The sequence below is a fragment of the Schistocerca piceifrons genome, chromosome 3, assembly GCF_021461385.2.
Source record: "Schistocerca piceifrons isolate TAMUIC-IGC-003096 chromosome 3, iqSchPice1.1, whole genome shotgun sequence".
NCBI classification, from domain to species: Eukaryota; Metazoa; Arthropoda; class Insecta; order Orthoptera; family Acrididae; genus Schistocerca; species Schistocerca piceifrons.
The window spans coordinates 704,935,822-704,948,105 of NC_060140.1; the positions used below are offsets into that span (position 1 = coordinate 704,935,822).

The window sequence follows — 12,284 nt, forward strand, 5'->3', positions numbered from 1 at the left end:
GGCCATTAAGAAACAAGATGAAATGCGAGGTAGCCCCGTTCCAGTAAGAAATGATGTCAACGTCTTCCATACAAAATACAAATACGAGTAACGCAAACAAATGCCGTCGGAACAGAGCTTGGAGGCCCAACGGTACCGACCGGCCGCCGCGTCATCCTCAGACCTTAGGCATCACCAGATGTGGATACGGAGGGGCACGTGGTCAGCACACCGCTCTCCCGGCCGTTGTCAGTTTTCGTGACCGGAACCGCTACTTCTCAATCAAGTAGCTCCTCAGTTTGCTTTACAAGGGCTGAGGCACCCCGCTTGCCAACACCACTCGGCAGACCCAGACGGTGACCCAGCCAAGCTCTAGCCAAGCTCGACAGCGCTTAACTTCGGTGATCTGACGGGAACCGGTGTTACCACTGCGGCAAGGCCGTTGGAACTACTATCGCAGGAAAAACAGCTGAACAAGCAGGCCCTAGAGAGTCCTGTCTAGTGAAACATGATACATTACCAAAAGTAACGTCCAGGACATATCGTGGTTGTCCGTGAGGAATGCTAAGGTGACCATAACTTCCAGACCAAAATTCGGGACACATTACAAATTTTGACACTGCAAAAAAAAAAATCTTAGTTAAACCTAATAATTACAAAGTATCATTTCAATTGGTTACAAAAAGTACATTAATTTATACTTCATTTGTAGATGAGAGCGTTTACCTAGGGGAGAGTGTACCTAGAAACATATGATATTTCCTGGTTGGTGATTAAATCTAGCGACTGATCTTAGAATCACATGAGGGCACACACACTAGAGACTGCTATAAGCACTTACCGGCATTTTATACCGTTTTTGTTGTTGTGAGGGATCAGGTTGTATTTTATGCAGCGTTTGTAAATGTAACGATTTCTAGACATTTAAGTGCTCTATGATATGTTACATCTATTTGGAGGATAATGTTAATTCTTCAGCTACAGAGTTTTATGGTAAGGAAAATTCAGTAATTTTTAAAACTAGTTACATAACGTGTTGGCGGTTAAGTTCACTATTCTGTGCCTTGAAGCGTAAGAAGGTCTTTGCGGTGTCACCGCCAGACACCACACTTGCTAGGTGGAAGCCTTTAAATCGGCCGCGGTCCGGTAGTATACGTCGGACCCGCGTGTCGCCACTATCAGTGTACAGCCGACTTTGCTAGCGATGGTTCACTGCCTACTTACGTCCTCATTTGCCGAGACGATAGTTTTAGCATAGCCTTCAGCTACGTCATTTGCTAGGACCTAGCAAGGCGCCATTATCAGTTACTATTGATATTGTGAATCATGAACCGTCACGACCGACGTTCATCATTAATGGATTAAAGTTAAGTATTCCACCCGCTACGTCCGTTTCTTCTAAATTCTAATTTCCTTGTCCTGTTCCAGACCTCACGCCAGCCTGCGTGAGCTAAAACGCGTGCATTTCGGCCTCCTCTAGTAACACGGTGTTGGCTCTCCTGCCAACCACAACAGTCTTCTACATCTAACACGTGATATTTGCAAATAAACTGTGTTACTTAACGTGTTAACAACTTCCCTGTACTGAAAATGGAAATTTTTGTTTGTTTTCAGTAGCTTCTATTTCAAAGCATTATTAACTTTTAACTGGTCTTTGATAGTGCTTTGATTTCACTTACTGATTATTTGTGTAGGAGAGCAATAATTTGACATATAGATTATTAAATGCCGTATTGACAAAGATTGTTGTACCGTCGAACATTTTTTTTACATTTGGGAAAATATTATTTACCCTGAATAATTTTTGTAACTTCAAAAAAAGACTGCAGTAGACATAAAATGAAAGATATCAATTCAAAATGGAATAAGAAAGTATGTTAAACTTCTATTATAGGGCTGGCTAGAGGCGAAGAACAGAATAATGTTCCAATATACAACACACAGGACAGGAAGTGTGGTTGTTGATGAAGAAAAACAAATAAACTTAAATGATAAAATGCAACATAATACTACGTAGCACACAATACAGTGTAATACAATTTCACGCTTGTAGATGACATATGGAGGTAGAATCGAGCTACGTGCCTTGGACGGAACAGTGTAAGTGGCTACTCTCTGTTTACAATCTCTTTGTCAAACAGATCCGACAGTTTAACTAAAATTGAAAAAATTCGGGACAGTGCTACAAAAATCGTGACCGCCCGAAAGAAACGGGGCACAAAGGGCGACAATTGTGACATTTCTTACCCCGTCATAGTCGGTGAATGCGGTGTACGTTCAGCTGGCAGCTCAAGCTGCGTCCTCGCGTAATTACGGCGGCTGAAGTAGGCGCTTGCATACTTTAGCGGCGCGACCGAAATTACGCTGATGCGATTTTACACAAGACTGGTTCCAAAGTAATGGAAGCCAGTGCACGTTAAGTAAGATGGAAGCAACTTCCGCACCAACTATTCAGCGATACCAACATGAACCTGTGTAGGAAAGAGTACAGTTTAAGATCTGCAGCCGAATTGGCTCCTGAGAACGTCTCTCCGTGGTTTTATGTTCTCCGTAAAAACGAGGCGAAGGTTCTGCTCTCAGAAAAAGTAGTTCCTGTAAAAACTCTACCGGTAGGGTAACAGCGCTGGCCGTTCCTACGGCTTTTTAGCCGGAGGGTCTGGAAGACTGACACTTAGTTTGGCCCCCCTGCGCTGGCGCCGGAAAAGCGGCCCCCCGCGAGAGAAATGTCTCGTTACGCACTGGCGTGTGTGGGGCCACCATCTGAACGCAACTGTCCCGTCTTTTACCGATGCACGCCATCTTGTGGCTATCTTATATTAAATGATCGGTTAACATTTAATTTTTAATCGGCCCCCCCTCTCCCCGATCCGATGGTCCTGTATCTAGGCAGCTCATCGATGGGTCAAGAAGGCCTAAACTGATAATATACATTAAAGTTTTCCGACTTGTCCGTTAAATACGCAGTCAGTTCGTGATTGCCATCATTGATTTGCAAAATGGTTCATATGGCTCTGAGCACTATGGGACTTAACATCTTAGGTCATCAGTCCCCTAGAACTTAGAACTACTTAAACCTAACTAACCTAAGGACTTCACACACATCCATGCCCGAGGCAGGATTCAAACCTGCGACCGTAGCGGTCGCGCGGTTCCTATAACCGCTCGGCCACTCATTGATTTGTAATTTAGTCTTCTATATGGGCCTGTGATTGTAAACACTGATTATTTAGTGATGAAATATTCTTCCTTTGTAAGAAACTGGACTGTACAATTGCTGAGACCCCTATACGTGTGTGTTACACTCCGGAGAAATGTTTCATGCTTAAAAACAACTTTGTGAACAAAATTAAACAGAATAATTATCGTTGTGTAATATATATTTTGACGATACCATTAAAAATGACTAACGGGAAACGAATAGGTAAAATAGGTAATTTACAGCTACTGACCGAGCAATTTCGATAAAAATTTGGGCAGTTGTATGGTTAGCTAGACCTAAGTGGCAAATGAAGGCGATGCGATAAATATCGATTGGCGGTAGTGAGAGTCTTGAAAAATAGTTCAAATGGCTCTGAGCACTATCGGACTTAACATCTGAGGTCATCAGTCCACTAGAACTTAGAACTACTTAAACCTAACTAACCTAAGGACACCACACACATCCATGCCCGAGGCAGAATTCGAACCTGCGAGCGTAGCAGCAGCGCGGTTCCAGACTGAAGCGCCTAGAACCGCTCGATCTCAACGGCCGGCGAGAGTCTTGAGATGAAGCTGTTAATATAACCAGCGTAAGGCTCAAGACTTCTCATTCTGGCTAACGTTTCATGGTGTTCCATTACTTTACTACAAAATAAGTACACCTGCCTTGTCTGAAAATGTATACTACAATTGCGCAGTACGTTCTCTACTGGAAAAAAATCTCCGGTCCGATAAGAGACAAGAAACAGGCAGATGCAGTATAGCCGTAAGAAAGGAATAGTCACGGAGGAGAGGAGCCTTAGCCCTGATCGCGAAGCAGTACATTGAGTACGATTCGCATTTGCACTATGTTAGGAGTTGGTGACAGACAGCTCTGAAGCCGTTTTTGTCTCGCTTACTGTACGATTTTTGAATTTCTATCGACTCACACAGTACTACTTTTGAAAAAGTCCACGTTACTGGCCTGACGCAGTTGTTATGCTTCTCTTTCATCCACAGGTAAGGAATTTCAGTTAACATTGTAACGTTCGTCTATCGTCTCGATCGTCAATAGTCTGGACATTGGGTTAGTTTACTATACATATTACTGTTGCAGATAAGTTATACTGTCAGATAACAGGGTACGTTACACTCACGGTCGCGGTAATTTGAGTGAGAATCATGGTTTCCTTAATATAAACTTCAGTCGCCATCTGTAACATATACTCTCGACAGAATTGATACCCAGATTAAATATACCTTTTGTCTGCAGTAATAAATACTTGAAATTACTTTGACCTCAGTCGTTTTTAGTAGTTAAAAATATGCGCTAAGCGAACCAACACGACTAGTAGCTGCTTATTAAGGGCCAGCAATAATGTCAATGACTGGTACTGCGCTGCTTAGTGGTGATTCATTGACTTGGCCGAATATCATATTTATCGTATTAAGGTGTGAAATGAATCGGTACATGACAATGACGACGTACTCATCAGGGACAGGAGAGGGAAGCTGCCAACCCGTTGCCTTCCCGCCTATACATCGTTATCTGAGTTTCTCAAACCGAATACGCAAGCTGTCCAGACACACAGAGAGACAAAGCAGTTCAGTATCTGAAGAAATCCAGAACATGTGATGAACACTGACTAGTATCATGCGTACCCACTGACATTTCTCGTGAAATCTCAAAACTATTTCGCCAATTGCCGTAATTTTTCTTATATCTCGGATCACCAGATGCCTGTTGGCTCTATTGCAGTGTGAGAAAAATAAAACTGCACCGAGAAATACTTCATGCAATGCAACTTACATCACCCACACCCGAGGCGGATGATGTAAGCTGGGGTTTCCTATCTTAAGGTGCAAGAAATACCAGTGCAAGAAGTACCACTAAGGAATTATCCGAATAGGACAGGAATCGGTAGATTTCATGTAGCTGCATATATAGACTAACAAACGAATGCAATTTCACAAAAACTGATTGATTCATTTAAGAGATGTCAATAACGGATTGGTCCACTTCTGGCCTTAAGGCAAGCAGTTCTTGCCAGTAGTTATTCGGCTTGACGTTGATTAACAGAGTTGTTGGATGTCTTCTTGAGGGGTACCGTGCCAAATTGTCTCCGACTGGCGCGTTAGACCGTCAAAATACCTAGCTGGTGGCGGGCCATTGCCGCTAATACCACAAACGTTCTCAACTGGGCAGAGATACGGCGACCTCCCTGGCTTTGGCAAGCACGAAGACAACCAGTAGGATCTCTCACCGTGTGCTGGCGGACATTATCTTGCTGAAATGAAAGCCCAGGATAGCTTGGCACGAAGGGCAACAAAACGAGGCTTAGAGCATCGTCGACGTACCGCTGTGCTGTAAGGGTGTGGATTACAACCAAAGGAGTCCTGCTATGAAATGAAACGGCACCCCAGACTCCTGGTTTTCGGGCCTTCTGGTTTGTCAACTTAAAATTTACACTCTGTATAATGCTTTAATTTGTTACGTAGTGTGTGCGTGACTTGGAAGTCTGTTTTAATCTTACATTTATGCAGCCATTCGGCTATTTTATCTGATATTTGCCCATTGTAAATCATTGCAACATACCTTGTCGATAGTATTAGAGGTAGCATTAGCTGCTGAATTCAGGAAGTTTTTCGCGTTAATGCCTCTTTTAATTTCCTTGTATAATGTTTCAACTACGTTACACGACAGTTATTATTAATCGCGACTTGTTTTAAAGCTGCTAGTTCTTTGTTACTTTCGCTTTCTAGCAGCGGCAGCCTTAAAATTCTATTGATTCTGGCCATTCTGTGTAGTCAAATGGCATGAAAGCGGCGCTTTAGCGCTCTCGGCTATTCTGGCAGGTCAGCCAATTAGGCTATTATGCCCCTAAATTCGAGCGGCCCGCCAGGGACGGTGCTGCCAGTCCTGTTCTTCGTTTGGTTTCCTAAAGTCGAATAAGAGAGCCATACAAAAATTGGCCATCGGACAGTAGCAAGGATCGAACTTGAGCCAAAGGCTGAGCAGTGTCATGAGCCATCATCTACGCTGTGAGAACAACTGACGCTAAGTATATCTGGCGGGCCTCTTGAATTTGCGCATGCAGCGGTCTGATTGGCTAATTTCAGTGCTAATGAACTACTAAATACCGCAGTGTATCGATTTTTCTGCTTAACAATCATTTCTGAGCACAGCTTTCACTGTAACTCCCTTACAAGGTTTTCAGACTGTTTCTGAGAACACTACATAATAAAATCCAATCATTATTCCTTCTGTGATACAGGGGTATTTTCTCTTAAACTGGACTTCGAGGTTGTAAATAAAAATTGTAGATAAAATACATGTATGGCTGCTTCCAATGCCAGCTCTTATTACTTCCTACAGATTTTTCGTTCATTTAAAAAATTCTTCGACAGGACTGTTTATAAAAGGTCACAAATTTCCAGCTGTTTAGCAGTGCTCAATTTCCAGTGACGTAAAAGATTAAAAGTGAGCACTGACGAAGCACTCGAAATTTGTACTAACAGTCCTATCGCATAATATTTTTAAATTTAACAGAAACGTCTATAGACAGCAAGAAGGGCCGAAACCAATTTTATTAAAATAGCATCTGACCAAGGCCCTGATTTTAATTACGTTTTTGTAACGTAAGCTCTCGGAATTTTAACAACAAACCACTCCGTGTTGGACAATACCGCTCTTGTATAGTTTGACAGCGTAGTTTGACGATCATTTTCTTGAGATTCTCACATTTACCAGACGTCCACGTGACAGAACTGGTCGCTCTTTTTTTGGATCTTCCCTGTCTCCTCTATTAATTCTATCTGATAAGTGTTCCAAGCTGACCACAGAAAATGTAGAATAAAGATCGGTTCGATCCTGTTCGTTTATTATTAATTAATTACTGTAAGTCTTGCGTCGGAGACAAGAGATTGAATCACAGAAGTTCCTCCATCCGCTAACAGTGGTTGCGGTAGTCACTAGGAGAGAGATCAGCTGGAGACTGATTTATTTAAACGCAACGGAATTTGTGTGTTCAATCGTCAATACCAGGATGAGACGGTAAGAATTAACTGTCAGTTTTGCGTCGGAAACAAGAAACTTTACTTACAGGAGAACGTCCATACGTTGATTGTGGCAGCGTAGACATTTAAAGAAAAGTCCGCTAGAGACTGATGTAATGAAACACGACGCAATTTGTGTGTTTCATCCTCATTACGAAGGTAGGAGGGTTACACTTATCTGTCAGTTTTGCGGCGGATACAAGAAACTTGACTCCAAAGAGAACGACTTTCTGGTGACCGAGGCAGCGTTAGACCCTTGGAGAGAAGTCGGCTGGAGACCGATTTATTGAATCGCGACGCAATTTGTATGTTGCATAGTCATTAGGAGGGTGGGTGGGTTACAATTAACTGTCAGTTTTGCGTCGGATACAAGGAACTAGACTCCCAAAAGAACGACTAGCTGGTGACCGAGGCAGCCTTAGATCCTTGGAAAGAAGTCGGCAGAAGGACGATGTATTGAATCGCGACGCAATTTGTGTGTTGCATCGTCATTAGGGGGATGAGTGGGTTACAATTAACTGTCAGTTTTGCGTCGGATACAAGGAACTAGACTCCCAAGAGAACGACTATCTGGTGACCGAGGCAGCGTTAGACCCTTGGAGAGAAGTCGGCTGGAGACCGATGTATTGAATCGCGACGAAATTTGTGTGTTGCATCGTCATTAGGAGTGTGGGTGGGTTACAATTAACTTTCAGTTTTGCGTCGGAGAGAAGAAACTTGACTGCCAAGAGAACATCCATTTTGTGACCGTGGCAGTTTAGATCCTTGGAGATAAGTCGGCTGGAGATCGATGCATTGAATCGCGACGCAATTTGTGTGTTGCATCGTCATTAGGAGGTTGGGTGGGATACAATTAACTGTCAGTTTTGCATCGGAGACGAGAAACTTGACTGCCAAGAGAACGTCCATATGGTGACCGAGGCAGCGTTAGACCCTTGGAGAGAAGTCGGGTGGAGACCGATGTATTGAATCGCGACGCAATTTGTGTGTTGCATCGTCATTAGGAGTGTGGGTGGGTTACAATTAACTTTCAGTTTTGCGTCGGAGAGAAGAAACTTGACTGCCAAGAGAACATCCATCTTGTGACCGTGGCAGTTTAGATCCTTGGAGATAAGTCGGCTGGAGACCGATGTATTGAATCGCGACGTAATTTGTGTGTTGCATCGTCATTAGGAGGTTGGGTGGGATACAATTAACTGTCAGTTTTGCATCGGAGACAAGAAACTTGACTGCCAAGAGAACGTCCATATGGTGACCGAGGCAGCATTAGACCCTTGGAGATAAGTCGGCTGGACACTGATTTATTGAACCGTACGCAATTTGTGTGTTGCATCCTCATTACGAAGGTATGAGGGTTACACTTATGTGTCAGTTTTGCGTCGGATACAAGAAACTAGACTCACAGGAGAACGACCATCTGGTGACCGAGGCAGCAGTAGACACTTGGAGATAAGTCGGCTGGAGATCGATGTGGTTGGGTGTTCCATAGTCGATAGGAGTGTGGGAGGGTTACAATTAACTGTCAGTTTTGTGTCGGATTCAAGAAACTAGATTCACAGGAGAATAACCATCTGGTGACCGAGGCAGCGTTAGACCCTTGGAGATAAGTCGGCTGGAGACCGATGTATTGAATCGCGACGCAATTTGTGTGTTGCATCGTCATTAGGAGGTTGGGTGGGATACAATTAACTGTCAGTTTTGCATCGGAGACAAGAAACTTGACTGCCAAGAGAACGTCCATATGGTGACCGAGGCAGCGTTAGACCCTTGGAGAGAAGTCGGGTGGAGACCGATGTATTGAATCGCGACGCAATTTGTGTGTTGCATCGTCATTAGGAGTGTGGGTGGGTTACAATTAACTTTCAGTTTTGCGTCGGAGAGAAGAAACTTGACTGCCAAGAGAACATCCATCTTGTGACCGTGGCAGTTTAGATCCTTGGAGATAAGTCGGCTGGAGACCGATGTATTGAATCGCGACGTAATTTGTGTGTTACATCATCATTAGGAGGTTGGGTGGGATACAATTAACTGTCAGTTTTGCATCGGAGACAAGAAACTTGACTGCCAAGAGAACGTCCATATGGTGACCGAGGCAGCATTAGACCCTTGGAGATAAGTCGGCTGGACACTGATTTATTGAACCGTACGCAATTTGTGTGTTGCATCCTCATTACGAAGGTATGAGGGTTACACTTATGTGTCAGTTTTGCGTCGGATACAAGAAACTAGACTCACAGGAGAACGACCATCTGGTGACCGAGGCAGCAGTAGACACTTGGAGATAAGTCGGCTGGAGATCGATGTGGTTGGGTGTTCCATAGTCGATAGGAGTGTGGGAGGGTTACAATTAACTGTCAGTTTTGTGTCGGATTCAAGAAACTAGATTCACAGGAGAATAACCATCTGGTGACCGAGGCAGCGTTAGACACTTGGAGATAAGTCGGCTGGAGACCGATGTATTGAATCGCGACGCAATTTGTGTGTTGCATCGTCATTAGGAGGTTGGGTGGGATACAATTAACTGTCAGTTTTGCATCGGAGACAAGAAACTTGACTGCCAAGAGAACGTCCATATGGTGACCGAGGCAGCGTTAGACCCTTGGAGAAAGTTGACTGGAGGCTGACCCTTGGAGACAAGTTGGCTGGAGGCTGATGTATTGAATCGCGACGCACTTTGTGTGTTCCATTGTCATTAGGAGGGTGGGAGGGTTACAATTAACTATCAGTTTTGCGTGGGAATCAAGAAACTGGACTCACAGGAGAACGACCATCTGGTGACCGAGGGAGCAATAGACCCTTGGAGATAAGTCGGCAGGAGATCGATGTATTGAATAGCGACGCAATTTGTGTGTTCCATCGTCATTTGGAAGGCGGGAGGGTTACAATTAATTGTCAGTTTTGAGTCGGAGACGTTTGTATCAAACGATAATCCTCTGTTTTTCCTACATATCGTACTTTAAGTATGCCACTGTACTCGGCTGCATATAGTGCTAGAGAGCTTGTTTTATGTTTCATAGTGTCTAATTTTCGTATTAATGAAGACTTTTTTTTTGTAGCTGGTGTCGTGAGAGTCGTAGAGTCGATACGCCATCTACATTTTCTGGGATCTGGTATCGTTTGTTTCTTCGGTCATTCCATTGGTTTGTTTGATTTCTCTGACATATTTACATTTTTGAACCTTGGTAGTTTCTCCAAAATCTGTTTCCAACGATTTTGGAGCATCTACGATATTTGTCATACATTCTGTGTTGGATGTCGAGGTTTGCAAGCCTGCTTTTCTGATAATCTGAGGAGGTTTAGCTGAACGTCTTATTGATTCCTTTGTGTTTGGTTCCTAGTTTTACTTCACTTCTGTTCTTTACATTATTACCCGTAATGATCGGAAGACTTTTCTCCGCTGAACGGCTTTAATTTATATAATAATCATGGCATAGTTTCCTATAGCTTTAGATGATTTTTGTCCATCCTCTGCCGCCTTATTGGGAAAGGTGATGATATCACTAATCGTCCATGACGACGATAGTATGGCAGCAATGGTCAGACGTGGCGACAATGTGTCTTGAGACCACTCAGTGTTACTAGTAGAACTGCCTTTTTTGTTAGTAGTGTCAAAGCTTCGTTCATAATTTTAACAATGCTGATAAATGTGGAACAGATTTTGCAACAAGGTCTGTTTTATTCTGTACCCAAACTAATTAACGAATGGTTCTATGATCGGTATCCTTTAAGACGCAAAACCGCATCTATTTTCTGTCGTAGGTTCGGTTCATGCAATCGCGCCGAACTCACTTCTTCGTTCCCAGTTCCTCTTTGTGTTCGAACAGCTTATCAGATTTAACAGAAATTATTAATTACTGATAACGTGAGATATTTTTCATCTGCGCTCCAGCGTTTTCGGCCTTCCAACATCTAGAGCGCCGGTGCAAATCACTTTATTTTCGCGTACCTTGTAGTTTACAAGGTTCATCGGCTCGCAGCTCTGCGAGAGAGAATTATGAGCTCGATTAAATTTTCAGTTAATCACAAGTGAAGTGCCCAGATTCAGCTCTGCCACCCTACAAAACGTAGGTCGGTTCCGCCCTTCATTGAAACTGCGTTTCACGTAAGAGACTACTCAGCGTTTTATATACAACGAGAGAGTATCTTGCGGTTCCCCTGAAATATTTGTTGCTATCGGCACTTGTTGGAGGCAGTGTGTGTGTGTGTGTGTGTGTGTGTGTGTGTGTGTGTGTGTCTATACGACAAAGGGGTGTTCTAGAAACACGTAATTGAAATAGGTGAATGATGGGAAAGGAAACAAGTTCATAACGGGAAGTATCTGCAATTATCAGAAATAAAGTGCCATGTTTCTATATTGATGCGGTGTGAGATGATCTTCCATTGTTGACGGCAGAAATTCATGCAAGGGCCAAGCAGCAGGTTCAACATCGCTTGTGGTTCATAACATGTAGATTTACTTTGTAAAACAGTTTAAAATCTTTCTTTACAATTGAATGAAGCGAAAGCCAGTCAACTACAGCCAATAATCACAGAGCGCCAGAAGGGCTCCAAAATTTGCTTTGAAATTTATTCCTTAAAAAAAAAAAAACTACAAGATCAACATCAATAATCACAGCGCAAAAACTCAGAATTTACTTTAAAATTCTCTCGTAAGAGAATCTACAACAAGATCAAAATCAATAACCACCAAGGGCCTGAAGGCTTAGAAATTGCCTTGACATTTTCAAGTATTACAAGATCAATACAGAGCCCCAGAAGGCTTAAAAACATTCCCTTCCAAAAATTTAAGAAAAGAATTCTTTAACAGAAATGGGTCAAGATATTTTATAATTCTTCCAAAACAATTAATGAGAATAAATTCCCCACTTCCGAAGAACTAGGCCACCGTGGTGGCTAGCAGGAATACAACAAGCGTAAAATCAGTGACAGCAAGCAGGCCTGTAGAGCGTGGTGGCTAGCAGGAATACAACAAGCGTAAAATCAGTGACAGCAAGCAGGCCTGTAGAGCTTAAACGTTTGGTAAATTGAATTCCACATATATATATATATATATATATATATATATATATATA

At 42.9% G+C, this 12,284-nt stretch overlaps 1 pseudogene; it reads right to left on the reverse strand.

Annotated features, from left to right (window-relative positions):
• Positions 1-307: 307 nt before the first annotated feature.
• Positions 308-426, reverse strand: LOC124790363 (annotated as a pseudogene).
• Between the last annotated feature and the right edge of the window lie 11,858 nt (positions 427-12,284).